The sequence below is a fragment of the Acipenser ruthenus genome, chromosome 1 (assembly GCF_902713425.1).
Source record: "Acipenser ruthenus chromosome 1, fAciRut3.2 maternal haplotype, whole genome shotgun sequence".
Taxonomy (NCBI): Eukaryota; Metazoa; Chordata; class Actinopteri; order Acipenseriformes; family Acipenseridae; genus Acipenser; species Acipenser ruthenus.
In genome coordinates, this window is record NC_081189.1 from 19,827,404 (window position 1) to 19,841,208 (window position 13,805).

The 13,805-nt window shown below is 36.5% G+C and overlaps 1 protein-coding gene across 5 annotated transcripts in view; it reads right to left on the reverse strand.

The window, feature by feature from the left end:
• LOC117409060 (rho GTPase-activating protein 24) overlaps window positions 1-13,805 on the reverse strand; it is a 222,074-nt gene that overhangs the window by 28,891 nt on the left and 179,378 nt on the right. The window lies entirely within an intron of this gene.

The following is a 13,805-nucleotide window of genomic DNA, read 5'->3' on the forward strand; positions in this document are numbered from 1 at the left end:
CAGGCAATTAATACCTGGACAATAGGAACTAATCTGAAGCCTATCGTCCGAACCGGACTGAAAGTTTCTTGTAATTGCAGCTGTACATAGTATTAAAAAAAACTGAAAAAAACAGGACATAACAAATGCAGCTTCAGTAAAGTAGAGTGCTTTAAATTGATACTGGGGCTTTTACATAATGTATGTACTGTAGCCACATCCAAATGAAATGTTGTATTTATCTATACCTAAAAACAGCCTTAATATTACAGAAGGGCATTGGGGGTAGATTTCTGTCAGCAGTAAATACATGAAACCTTACATGAAACCTTTACATACTGTAAAATGTTTTGAAACACATGAATGGAAGCAGTATGATTTACAGTTTCTAGAAACTGTACATTTAATCTGAAAAACACAGATGGGTTGTTTTCAACGCAGAGGTTCAAAGAAATAATGTGATTGATAGTTTTCTTTGAAACTGATACTGAGATGAACTAAACTATGCATGGTGGCAGTCCAAGGTATTATGGATGATGCTATTTCTGACCCTCACAGTAAAACAAACAACCTTGAATGCTGGAGTTTCTATAACAGTTGCTGTGGCATCCTCAGGAATTTAAATTTGACAGACAAGTGGGCAGACAGATTTTAATCTGTCTTCTTCAAAGCATCTTCAATTTTAGCCTCAGCTATCTGCATTTCTGTTTGTATTCATCATAATATGGTGCTAATTCGTTTAAACAGCCCTAAACCGTCTGAACATTTTTTTAAATTAAAATAGCACTTAATTTTCCTAAACCATGTATATATAGTATGATCTGTTTAATTGAATTCCTTAAATACTGTATTGGCCAAATGTTTAGCTGGATGTACCGGATTTAGCTAAAACAAAATGCTGGTAAAACAAATACATCTCATCGACTTTCCTAAGTAAGCCACAATTATACAGACAGTGCTTACATGAAGAATACCTTTGGCCCCCAGGTGAGTTGTAATATATATGCTTTTCAACAAGAAAGGTATTCAAGTATCACATAAGTCTCTGTACTGTACTTGCTATCAACAAATACTCATTAAACGATTTTTCATTAGACTATAAAAAATGTAGCTGACAGAATACTTTGAAAAACAGAGAGAGTGGAGTAGCAGATGATCAGAAGTCTAGACGATATTTTGACTGTATGACTGAAAATCAAATCTACTACACCTTTGTGGCAACTCCCAGCTGTCTGTTCAATCACCTTGCAGTGCTTCAGAACAGGTCTTGTTACATTTATACACAGCATTCTGCTTATTTTAGTAAATAACTGTATCGTGAAAGCCTATGATGACATGGGAAATAGAAACTTGCTGATATACAGCACTGTCATCGACACTGCACTGTGTTCTAACAGTTCCCACACACTTATATTATGACTTTCCCACAGTAATATGCCTGCTAAATGAAGCAATGTTCTATAAAATAAAGACATTTTTTACAAAATCACATTGTTCAATGTTCTTTGATTCTTAACCATATGCTTTCTTCACTCTGAATGTTAATTAAAAAAAATAAAAAATTGTTAAAAGTTTACAAAACTTTGGGGGCTCCCGAGTGGCGCATCCAGTAAAGGCGCTCCACGTGGAGTACAGGATGTGCCCTATAGTCTGGACGTCTCGAGTTCGAGTCCACGCTATTCCTTTGCCGACCGAGGATGGGAGCTTCCAGGGGACAGCGCTCAATTGGCCGAGCGCCGCCCGGGGGAGGGAGGGTTAGGTCGGCCAGGGTGTCCTTGGCTCACTGCGCACCAGCGACCCCTGTAGTTTGGCCGGGCGCCAGCGGGCTTGCCTGTAAACTGCCCGAGAGCTGCATTGTCCTCTGACGCTGTAGCTCTTGGGTGGCTGCATGGTGAGTCCGCAGTGTGAAAAAAAGTGGTAGGCTGACGGCACACGCTTCGGAGGACAGCGTGTGTTCGTCTTCGCCCTCCCGAGTCAGCACTGGGGTAGTAACGGTGAGCTGAGCCTAAAAATAATTGGCCATTCCAAATTGGGGAGAAAATAATAAAAAAAAAAAGAATAATTGGCAACGACTAAATTTAAAAAAAATAATAATAATAAAAAAAAAAGTTTGCAAAACTTTGATTTCATTTACACAAACGGAAGTAGCTTGTTTCTCATTCTGTAAGAATTTTCACCCTTTCAAAAAAATAGGAGTAAATCAGACTTTTAAAATATGTGCCACCACTGTTTCTTTAAGAGCTGGATTGAAAACACTGCTGCCCAGCAGAGATGCCTTTTTCTTTGAGAATAGCAACATCCATCTTCTAGAAATCATTAACCTTCCTTGGAAACACGATGACTGACTGAGGCTCTAGTTCCTATTGGAAAGCTTTCACAGTCAGGCTGTTATATGTAATCTTCATGAACTCCTTCTGTCAAATTAAAAACCAGACATAACAGCAACTGCCCTTATACCACTAACATTTTTCTTTCACACAAGGTGTAACTTCATTTTTACAGTAATGGTTAAACATAATTTTATACTTAACTACTGTATTGCAGTTTGATGTCACACTCTGTTACCGTCTACTGAAGAGCAATTTAATAGCCTGAATAAGAAAGCAGCATTTTCAATCATTTTTAAAAGTACATTCAAAAGAATTGCTTATTTTTTACAGGAGATTTTAACAGTGATCATTTCTGACTGACTGAATGTTCTGGTTGATGCTTTCTGTGTTTTATCTCCTGGGTTATTAAGCTTACAAGACTAAATATAAAAGAACATTTTATTACTGTGAATATATTAGTTGATAAGGGAAGGTGATACAGCACAAGGATTTTATATCTCTCTTGCGTATTGCGTGATTTGCTGCTAAATTAAAGTTTGCCATGCAGTTTTTGTCAACATTCTTTTTCCCTTAAGCACAGTCCTTCTTCATGTAGAGCTGCTGTAAAAATAGATTGATGTTCTGAAATAATTTATTGGGATAATATGAGTTTTGATGGATTTTCATTAACACCAATACGTCAATGTGAAACTTGCTTGTTAGCATGGAGAGTGCAACATTTTTTTTATTGAGATATTAATTACAGTCAGTTATTTGTTACAGTCAGTTACAACACCCCATCTCACATCAAAAAAAAAACCTATCCTAAGATAATACAGCCATGCAAATATGTTTTTGTATAAACTAATCGAAGACAACACAATTCCTTTTATTTATTCATTTAACAGTGATATCTTAAGCAATAGAACCCTAATCGGATGGAATTATTGTAGAAGAACATGCATGGAAGGCACAGTTCAGGCACTGACAGAACTGCCAAAGTCATGCACAGTAACCAGGGTTTACTGCAATAATACATCACTACAGTTTTCCCCGTTACCTTTTATCAAGAGAAAATGGACTCTGGGCTTCGGAGTATTCTGTCACAGACCAATCTGCCCTTTTACTTTTGCCTTTGCTGGGTCCAAAAACGATTTTAACGTTTGTGGTTATGTTATGAATGGTAATTACAGAATACAGATTCTCTCTGTCCTCTGTCCATAGCTACTGAAAATGGATATTTGAAAGCTGATGAAAATTCGGAGGTTTATAATTACATTACCCTTGAAAATATATTTCTACCTAATTATTTGCATGTAGTTTGAGTATTTTAGTGGAACTAGCAAATTATGCTTTTCTGATGCATCTTAAATTCTGTAATTATGTTAGGTATTCACTGATGTGCCACAGTGTCATAAAACTGATTAATGATCGCCCTGACGGGAGTAGCAAGTTACTGTCCTAATTAGAGTCGCAATCTCAATCTTTGTTGCACAAAGCATTCTCAAGGAGGTGCTAAGCATGTAAAATGAAGGACCTGAACTGGGAACTGTGCATTATATTACAATAAATGTACCTGCACCAAACCCTGTAACATAAGTAAATAATAAACACTGCATGTAATGGCTAATGCTTCTACTGTAGCTAAAGTCAATATCGCCCTTTAATAGTCTGTAGACAGGATGGCTTCTTCCTTCAGAGCACTCAATACTTTGTTTTCAAAGTAAGCATGTAAATAATAATTTTATAAATGGAGACTGTGTAGATGTAGACAGTAAATACACTTCTAAGACATTAAAACCAGGCAGGGCAGGTTAGGAGCCAAGCTATTTCAAGATGTTGTTTCTGACTTAAATACAGGTTTAAAAACATGTCATCATCAATATATTTTTTGTAACCATTAGATACAGCAGTAGTGTACACATGGCAAATGCAGTCTATTTTCCATATTCCTTGATAGCAAATGTTTTTTTCAAAATCTGAATCATATCTCATACAGGTGCTTATTTGTATGTTAAATAATTCCACACTTAAGTATGTCATAAATATGATCAAACCATTTAAAACAATCCTTACTGTGAGGTTTAGTTGCTTAGTAAAATAGTCTTGTCAATCACATAGTTGAAGGATTGAAAACACAACCAGTTACTGTGCAAAAGCAAGTGCCTCTGTTACAGTTGAACAAAACATTGCTTACAACTCACCTTTTATTATACTATTACTTTATCAAAGGTCTGCAAACCCAAAACAGCATTCAGATGGCATGCTATACTGACCCTCTGCAGGCACTCAAGGAGCTGTCACATGAGGTATCAGCTGAATGACCACGGGAAGTCCTTTTTTCATGAGAGCAAACTCGTTACAAAATCACATGCCACTTCTCAGGTTAAAATTCCAGCACCAGCTGCTAGACAATGGGATTAGAGAGCATTCAAGCCCCTCCTCTCCTGATAGTAGGGAGTCAGCACAACAATGCAAAAGTCACCCACAGAAGCCTGCAGCTCGCCACATGTGCACCGGTGTTAAATGATACCTTCAATTAATGTTGCTTACAAGCTAAAAGCTTAACTCCCCCCCTTCCCCCGTACTCCACCCCGCCTCCTGGGAATTCAGCTAGGAACACAGACAATATCCAGAGAGGAGGGATATGGTACCAGTTAGGGATAAATAGGGAAGCTGGTTTAGGATATGTAAATGTAAGTTTATGACAGCGTTATTTACAAGCTATTTAGCTTAGTTAGGACTGAATTGTATGTTCATTAGAGATAAGCTTCATACAGGACCCCTAGACAGTAACCTGTGGCTACCATGAAATCAACCCCCCCCCCCCCCCCCGCCCCCCCCGCCCCCCCCCCAATGAGAAATACAGAAGACAATGTGTACAAATGGGGAAGTGCTATAAATCAAACTACCGTGTCTCTTGTACAATATACATGTCTATAACCTTTATATGTAATGGATGAGCAGTGTACTGTAAATAAACTATTCCTCTCTCTCTCTCTCTCTCTCTTTCTCTCGATATATATATATATATATATATATATATATATATATATATATATATATATATATTTTGTATTTTTTATTGCAGGATACAGTGTTTATGAAACGTAGTGTTTGATATTCATGAAACTGTTCTAGACTGCTGCTGGCTTCTTTAAAAGCAGTTTCATGAATATCAGACTATATTTTATTCATGAAAAACTTAAATAAAAAGACTGGATCTTCCACAATTGTCCAAGATAAATAAACAAAAGTACACAACAAAATAGGTTATAGATTTGTGAAAAGGCACCATAATCAAATACATTTGCGTTAAGTTTAAGGCCCTTCTTCCAAATGAGAGTATTGGTTATTTTTACCCATTGATTTATGGCCATCTGAGCCAGACAGAAATATCTAACTACTGGAGCTTCAATGCTACCTTTTCTATTAAGAGAAGTAGGATATCCTGACAAAATGGGTTTGATTAAAATTCCTGTATACTTTTTCCTTAGATGCTTACAGCAGCAACATAACTTTTTTCCTGGTTAACTTGTCAGTTTCATTGTTGCTAATTATCCAAGTGCTATAAAAACATTTCCTTTGAAAATTATAATTGTGTTAATACATGATCTATTATAAAGAATATGTAAAAAGTACCAGGTGACACATGATTCTGAAATGAATGCTTTTAATGTACATGGTAACAAGTGTACATTATAAGCATTCATTTCAGAATCATGTGTCACCTGGTACTTTTTACATAAAATTATATTTTCCTTTCATACATAAAATGAAAATACTTTCCACATATTCAACCGAAGAACATTTATTTAAAGTGGATAATGTAAACACAAGACAACGAAACCCTTTTAAGAAACCAGTGCAGGCACTCTGCAGGCACATACAGCGGGTCCTCACAATCCCCAAAACATCTATTAAATCATGACAGGTTAATCCAGCAAAAAAAGTAATAGATCAATCACCTACCATGAAGAGTATGTTTAATTTTGACTTTAGAAACATTAACAACATTTGTAAATTGTTTCAAATACAACTGTTACAATAACGTTAGGAAATTATTTTTCAAACTCATCTGTTATTATAACGTTGCAATCGTGTTTAGCATTTTCAACGACAACACTAATATACTGTATATGATATTGAATGCTTGTTGATATTGAATGCTTGTTTTTTTTATTGGAAACAAAAATCAAATGGTGCTTAACCAGTTTTTACTTTGGGGAGTAGTCTGCTATGTGTATTGATATATAATAAAGAATACATTTTACTGTACCCCCCAACGTAACTTCTGACTGCTCGAGTCTCTAGTCTCGGATACGGTGTAAAGTGGTGATGTCATGCTTTTGACTGCTTCAGGTAAGACAGTGAATGAGTGAATGTAGGAAGAAAAATATTCATATAAAATCAAAAGTTTATCAGATTTGAGCCAAATGCAATCCCCAGTCTATAGGAGGCTGGGAGTGTATAACAAACGTTTGGTGAAGATTGCTGTAAAATGAAGGCAGTTATGGTGTTCACTCTGTATACTGTGTCATTTAGGAAATCATTTAGTCAATGTTTTAGAAAGCAGATGGTAACAGTTGAAAGGCAGTTTCACTATGATTTTCAACCCACAGAGTATTTCAGCAGGAATCCAAAGCCTAGCAGAGATGATTTAGTTCCAGTAGGCCTATACAAGATAGAAAAAAAATAATAACCTCACATACTGTACATAAAAAAGGATCAAATCCATTTTTTAAAGTTGAACACAAAGCCAAATTATAAAAATAACTGACCCTTCATTAAATCCCTGAACTTTACAAAATGCTACATTTCACTTTTTTGTTGTTGTTGTTGTTGTTGTTGTTGTTGTTGTTGGTTTACAGTAATATACTTGTTAATTGGTGTTTTCATGTGATTTCTGAAAATAACATTATACAGCAACCGTAAGTGTCTAATGCTACGATCTGCAATGAAAGAGGAGGTTATGTAATTCACAAACATGGTTACAATTGAAACAATTTTATTCGTGGAAGTGCATTTCTATTGTTACCAGGTAACAAGCCAATGTAGTCTTGTAGGGTTCAGACATAGGACATAACAGCTATATATTGGCTGGGCCTTTGAATCTGGTCTCACCCCGGAACGGCTAGGGAACATTAATGAGGAAGTGTTTCACACTGCAACTTCCCTTGAAGAGGACCCACGTTTCCAAAGCTAGCCACCCAGACTTCCCAGGGCTTTAAACTTACCACTTTTTCAGTCAGATGCAGTAAGTTTATAACAAGTAAGGTAAAGTGAGTTATTCTACAGCGCAGGGATTTACAGCCCTATAGCTCGTCTGTCACACACACGCTTTTTCAAATCTAATTTCTGTGGGTGCTGGAAAGGTCAGGCTGTCTTTGCTGTTTTAGAAATAATTTAATATGAAATGCCTGACGAGAACAGAAAATGTTAGAAACTCTTCCATCATTTTGCCTTAAGGGATGAGTAAGGTGATATGATGAATGATAACTCCATTATATATTTTCTTACAAAAGTTAAGGTCTGATACTGCACATTATCCACATTAAACATTTTTTGGTATATTTTATTGTACAAATCTGTATTATTATTATTTATTTCTTAGCAGACGCCCTTATCCAGGGCGACTTACAATTGTTACAAGATATCACATTATTTTTACATACAATTACCCATTTATACAGTTGGGTTTTTACTGGAGCAATCTAGGTAAAGTACCTTGCTCAAGAGTACAACAGCAGTGTCCCCACCTGGGACTGAACCCACAACCCTCTGGTCAAGAGTCCAGAGCCCTAACCACTACTCCACATAGCTGCCCAATAAATATGGATCTATAAATACAGTACAGTGTTAAATACAGTATTGAATATGCATCTGCTTTCATAATAGGCTGAGAGAAGTCAGCAAGTTCACCTACACAGTAGTGAGTGAGTGTGAAAACAAGCAATGTGAAAATAAATTCTGTTTGTCATCTGGTGGCAAGGTTTAAATGTTTATGGCAGGTCAGTATCTATAAATCCTAAGCTTTCTTACAGTATAATAATTGAACTATTTGATCATTTATGCTGCTAATGAAATCCTGAAAATGTATTGCCTACAATTGTATTTCCCTGGTGGGTTTGATGCGACTTGCAGGCTACTGTATTGTTAATGCAATCAGGCTAAAGAAACTGTCTAAGTGCTGACATGCGTAGATAAAGTGGAAGTTTATTATTTTCTAACTAAAATAATTGTAGGTCTCCAAGTCTGATAATGTACACATGACTGAGCAGAAAAAAGGCTTGGTTTCATTTAAAATGTAATCTTTCTGTTTCCACTGTGTATTCACTTATCGAAGCGGATTGATTTTCGAACTAACTTGGAAATATCATTAGGCAGTCAGCTGGGAAGGCGCACAGGAATTTAATATACTTTAATATACTTTTCTTGAGATTGGTGGTGCTATTTTGCTTCTGGGTGGTTATTTTTCACAGACAGCATACTTTAAGGCAGCTGTAAGAGAACAGTTGTATTGGAGACTGGTGAATTTGAAGTGCAAGAACCAAATATGAGACCCTTCACATTTCTAAAGTGAAATAAATTGTTTACAGAGTAAAACAAATATTTAGTATTATGCTCTCATACTTACAAGGTAATACCTATTTTTCCAATTCTCTACAAATAAAACAAAATTGACAAAATTTAGAGATTAGAGATTACTAGGCACATATCTAAACCTCAGATAATTATGTTAATCCAGGCTTTTCTAATCCTGATTTACATTTTAAACTTCAATTTAGGACAGCTTCATACAATTTGCAAAGCTCCAGGGGGAAAAAAGTACGCAAAACTTTGATGGGCATCAGAAGTCCATACTTTTTACAGTATTCAAATCTGAGACTCCCACCTTCCCTACTCAGTCCAGGAAGCAAAACATAAAACTACCTAATGATTAAAGAATGCTCTGTAAATCCAATGAAGACATTGCCTTGTAACTGATGACCTGTCCCCAGGAAATACAAACCATTCCAAACAGTAGCAATAATGTATTTGATCTAAACATACTTTCATTGAGTATTATCCTTTAAGATACCTGAAGTCATATGATGGTATTAATAATGAATGTATTTTGAATACCCTTAGAGGAGCACTGACACATGGTCCTGTGTGAATTGCTTTTCAGGGACAGACAGTCTTCCACTACGGCCTGTTCAATCCCAGGGGTGTTATAATCTCTTTGTTTTGTACTTCAGATGCTGACTTCATGGCCTGCTCTTTCGTCTGAAGAACTGACAGCTTGAGTGTATTGTCCTTCAACCTCACATTTCACCAGGTATCACAGAACTGACTTCAGGATAGGCACAAGTTAAATGCTTTTGATGCTCCTATAACTGGCCCATTGTTTAACACAGAAACAATCCACACAATTGCTTTTAGAAATCATTGATTAAATTAACACATTGGTTGCTAACTGTGAGTTAATATACTTATGCTGACACTAGCTGCTTTTTACCCCCTCTGAAGTACCCGGTAAATAAGTAAGCATATCAGAGGCTTGTATTATAACACCATCGCATGGTTACATTTCTGTTCTTCAAACATTCAAATGTCTTGAATAAAACAAGGGGGGGGGAGTACTTCAGATGCTGCTAGAAAGACACTGCTATACACAAGATGTCTTTTCTTTTTAAATAGTTTTAGAATTATACGCATTACATTACTGTATAGAATGTAGTAAAAGTCACTTAGGGCCTGAACTTGTTCATTGGATTTTGAATACATTTACTCACTTGCATCAACATTTATAAAAGTAGAAACCTGCTTTATTTAACATAAGTTACCAAGCTTTGAAAATCAGAGCCATAGGCAACAATTACTGACCTCACCATAGTACCTGATGCTAACAGGACATCAGAGCACAAGCCTGTGTTAATGATCATGGTTCTGAGTGAAAAACAACACTCAGAAAGAGACAGAAATATATTCAACATCTAAAAAGAATCTTAGTAATTAAAGGTTTAATTTGTCTAAGATTTTACGAAAAGGTTGATTTGATCACCCCACCTGATAAACCACAGCTGGATTTTTTAAAGCGTTTTGTAGCTCAGGGGAATCACTGTGGATTGAATCAACCACTTGTTTTAGATGTAATCCCAGGAAATCCAACTGTGTCTTATCCCTGCAAGCTAGAAGTTTATAAAGCTGACCCCCTAAGTTTCTTTTTAGTACTTCTACATATCTCATGATTGAGTGTTTGAAGTTATGGATGAAGATCTTAAGGCAAAGACTTCTTATAGTGAACTGACTTAGTTACAGAATAATCGGCAACAGAGCTGTAAAACACTTTGTAAGATTGACATCAGATCTCTACTGGGTGGTTTCACAGACCCCAATTATCACCAATCTTAGACTAACTCATTTTATTTTAGGTAAGGTAGTCCAAGATTAGTGCTAATAGAGGTCTGTGAAACCAGTCATATGTCAGTCACCTAGGCTTTGTGTCCATTCCATAACACTATTAATGAAAGACAGTCCTAAGTCCTTAGATTTTTGTGAGAATACTGTGTTTTCAATTAGCTGTTTTACAGTAAAGGCTTGACATTAAGCCTTTTCTCTCAACTATGGATTTGTAAGTATCCCAATAGGAAGATTTTTTATGCAACTGTTGCCTATAATACTTCATCAAATAACCAGTAAAGCAGGCTTCAGACAGATCTATTCCCTTAAGCAAGTATAAAGAGCTGCTGTATGGAAGATGCAACAGCTTCAGAATGGTAGAGGATAAACCAAGGTCCTTCTATTTCATTTTTCGGGTCACAATGACTAGAGTTTCAGGACCACAGCTACAGCTGTACAGAGTATGGGTCATGCAAGACGACATAAATCAAGTAACAAGAGGCTAATTGACACAACTGAAATGGGTCAACATCTAACTTAAGTCACAAGCATCCGAGATAGGTGATACATCTTACTGCCAAACTATGACTTCATTTATTCTCAAATGCCTGTAATCAGCAACTGTAAACTCATGGGTGGCCTGGAAATTAGGTTTGTTGGCCGCCCTACGATTTCACAGACTAGCAGAATATGTATATAAATAACTGTTAAACACATTAGTACATTATCATAATAGACCTCCTGCCCTGTCTACCCACTTCAGTCATCATATATATCATGTAAACTATCTGGCAGGTTAAGAAACACCTGATCTTTTATGTTTAGGATATGTGATGCCAAATGCAAGTTATACAGACAAAAGCAGGTAGATGCCCTTGAGTAACGATCAGCAGAGCTTTGAAATATTTAGCTTTCATCTTGAAGTTGAAATAGCTTCATTCATTTAACATTCCTTTACTTTATTTAATTATACCGTTTGGCTTTGTGGTTTGATGATGGGCCGGGGATAATTTACCCTTACATTTAAATAATCTTTAAAACAAAACAGTACAAGGGCTTTGAATACACAACTACATGATAAAAACTGGTTGTTTTCAAGGTACAGTCCAAAGCCACCATTGTCGTGAGCAGTGTGTGCGCTGGATGAATGTATTTTCTAAAGAGTTATGTCAGGCTTGCAGTTATCTGAGTAGAGTGTGAGCTCATTCTCCAATTCTTCAAACAACAAATAGCCTGTCTGAAAATGAAATGCCAAAGCCTGATAAAGTCAGCAAAGAAAAAAGGAAAATGTCTGAGTAAGATCTGAAATGTGTAGAGTGCAGATAATCATCATTATGCACTCTCCTTTCACCTGTGTCATGGCCTTTTGTCAATTTATATCCCCGCTCTGCAATTTGAGGGTCAAATGCCATGTAATCTTCAAGTGCCGGTTCATGCATGGTGACTGAGGCAATGTAATACAATGTGTCCCAATGGGCTTCATCTCTGTGTTTTCTAGAATAGACCATTCAACAGCCCTCCTCAAGGGCATACATAACAGACAGACAACCAGGCGGAAAATGACAGGAAGGCTACAAAGGACCCAGGACAGCTTTGCTGCACCCCTTCGAAAATACTTTAGGACTTACCAGTCATATTCATGTTCTGCCAATCATCCATTTCTTTGTTGCTGTACATCACAAAGACATCAAATGTGTTTCAGAACTTTAAACTTCCCTTTTCTAGATTTGATACATTTCTACTATTATTATTAATCTTATTCATTTCATTGGCATACTGGACTTTAGTACAAACAAAGCTTTGACAAAAGAGATTCCAACTGGGGGAGTCTGCTATTCGCTGAGCTCACCAGTTACAGTATACCTATTCCTTAAGGCTTTACACCAAGTTTGTTTCCCTCAATGCACACTACAACACCACTATGGTGAACTTATGTATACCAAAAATGAATGATTTAAACAAATAAGAAATAATTTTTGTGGCCTATTTTAAAGCAAGTGCAAACCACATTTTGTAAGAGAAAATAAATAAATAATTGTAATGGTGTTAAAAGTGGCAAGAACCAACTTAGTCGCAATGATGAGCAACTAAACTATTGCGTAGTTCTCTGAGTAGTTTATTGCTAGTATTGAAACTTTCCTATCCATCTTTGAAAACCTTTTCCTGTTGCCTTTTTTTAAAAGGTCCTTTATCTTTTGTTTCTGAGTACATGGATCACTTGTTTGCCCCAATAAAACAATCTGTTAAGAGAATGTTGGTGATTCTCTAATTCAAACAAAACCTCAAATAAAACATTTCATCGATATAGACACTTGGTTTTTGCAGTTAGGTCTGCAGTTTATTATTTACTGACAGTCAAACATGACAAGGATCAGTTGGAGGACTTCAAGGGTTTGTGTTTCTGATGTTAAATCTGTCATAATGAAAAACAAATAGAGACAAAGAGACTGCAACATTCAAGTAGGTGTTTGTTCATTGGCAGACAGCAGTCCTGGTGAACCTACCAAAGGACAACGTGGAATTACCTTATCTACATTCCCCTCCACAACACTTTAGCATGTTCTCTAGGCTTATTGACTCCTGTTGTCCACCTTCTGCCAGCAATGTGTGACCAGAATTTAGTTTAGCTTTGTCCTAACAACTCTGGCCATCTCTTCATTAAGAATATTTCAGTTCACTTTGATGGTCTTCGTAAAAGAGACAGTGCTGTAATAGCACAAACACTTTTAGCACATCCCTATTGGATAGTGAGTTGACATTTCAAGCTATTCAAAATACTGCCCTTAAGGTTTGCCAAGTAAATTTCAATGTCTAAGTACCTGTTTTGCTGGCATGCTTAACAGCCTTCCTATACATCTGACTTATTGCCAGGATAATGAGCACTTAAGGTAAGCAAGACAAGTTTATTATCTCGCAAGAACACAATTACACATATCCATGGGTAAAAAGAGTCTGGTTCTCTATGGCAGTGTCACCAAGGGGACAGTCGTCAATCCCTTCCTTCTGTTTGTTCAGAGCACTACTGCATGGGGTCCTTCCTACATTTCCATCTGCTGTAGGTACCTTGAAAAGTGTGTCTCATCTCTTTTCAACATGGGTGTGCAGTTTTGTTCTGATTTACTATGTGTAAAT